This window comes from Asparagus officinalis, chromosome 5, assembly GCF_001876935.1.
Source record: "Asparagus officinalis chromosome 5, Aspof.V1, whole genome shotgun sequence".
In the NCBI taxonomy this organism is placed as follows: domain Eukaryota; kingdom Viridiplantae; phylum Streptophyta; class Magnoliopsida; order Asparagales; family Asparagaceae; genus Asparagus; species Asparagus officinalis.
The window spans coordinates 112,775,003-112,776,792 of NC_033798.1; positions in this window are offsets into that span (position 1 = coordinate 112,775,003).

Genomic DNA, 1,790 nt, shown 5'->3' on the forward strand with positions numbered 1-1,790 from the left:
TCTCTGGTTTCACTTCGGACTGCAGCCTTGTGTGAACCCAGGGGCGTCACAATATATATTGTAATGTTTCTTAATTCTAATTATGTGATATGCTATGATCTTGTTGTATATGATTAGTTGCATTTATTACTCTTTGTTATGTTAAGAACCGTTAGAAATTTATGACTAGTGTGGCCTGAAGTGTTCTGTTTAAGACTTAGAAACATGTGTATATGTTAGCTTAGAAAAACAAGAGAGTTGGGATGGGGAAGTTAATGTTCATGTGATCGGATAAGACTGTTGATGTATCTTCCAGACTAGAACCAGCACTTGGTTAGTGAAATCGTTTCGTCACCCGAGTTTTGCTTGAGTTCGAACCAGGCCGAAATCGGATTACGTGTAGTCCTCTCACCGAACCGTTTCGCGGGTTTGGATGCACGTAGGGGATTTGTGAACAGTCAATTATCCGGTGATATGAGCGTTGGCTCTGTGTGAGATGTGAACAGTGACCTGTTATAGAATGACTAGTTACATGACTTGTTACCAGTGGATTGGTGTCGCCACTCAGATATCCGATAATATGAACTTTGACTCTGTGTGAGATGTGAACCAGTGACCTGTTATAGGATGGCTAGCTACATGACTCGTTTCTTGGATGAGTACGAGTTCTTGTGAGATACAGACCAGATATGTTTTATTTTCATACCTAGATCGGGGTTAATATTTAATTATCTATAATTTGAGACATATGGTATATACATGAGGGTTTCCTTGTTTGGATTATTTCGCTCGACGTACTACGTCTCTTGTTGTAGATTTTTAAGTATTAATTCCCTCTAGTGTATAACTCTGTACTTGGATGATTATTCTGATCACTAGCTGCATGATCGACTTGTTACTTGGTTGATTCCCTTGGATTTATTATGATTATTCTATTCTAGTAGTAAATTATATTTAGATTATTAGTATTTCAGTTGCATGTTTCCATTGTTATTACCATCATTTGCATTGGTCGCACGATCGTTCTATTCTTCCTTTTGGGATCTTGCCGTGCGCCATGCACCTGACGTACACCTGTTTTCTCTGGTGTACGTCAGACTTAGAAGAAGAACAGGTTCAGCTTGGAGATGCGCCAGAGCCGAGTATTCTCAGCAGGAGTGTCTTGTAGACGAAGCAGAAGAAGAGTTGAAGCTCAGTTATTCCTTTCAGTTTATTTTCGTAGCATTTCCTTTTCTGCCTGATCATTGTATTTTTTATTCTCCAGTATTTCATTCAGATAGTTTGTATAAGGGCATGTTTGGCCTGAATATTATGTCTGGATGATCATTTCAGTTGTGATATGTATCTTTTGGTTCTGAGTTGTTTATTATATTCTCATTACTGTGATCGGGGACCTGTGCCTTCGTTTGTATTTCTTGATGCTTAGCGTATTAGATTGAGAAGACGGGGTCTAGCACTTATCTCTTCTCAGTTTAATACGTCGCGGGCTTGCTCGCGTCCCGATTCCCTGGTATTTTGGGAAGCGGGGCGTGACAAAAACACTCGAAATGAATTTATTTCTTTATTAGCTCTTCTTATTTACAAAGTCAAAAATACCAATTACAATGACTGATAAAAAAGAATAAGGGAAACATGAGTCATTCTTATTTATTTTTCTTAACCCGCAAGGGTCTCCGGAGGTGGAGCGGTCACATCAGCAGTTGTCGAAGCCTCTTGGTCCAGAGCACCAGCATCAGCAGGAGGAGCAGACATCTCAGGGGCTTTAGTCCCCCCTTCCATTAGCGGAATGACAGATATCATTTCCTCATCCA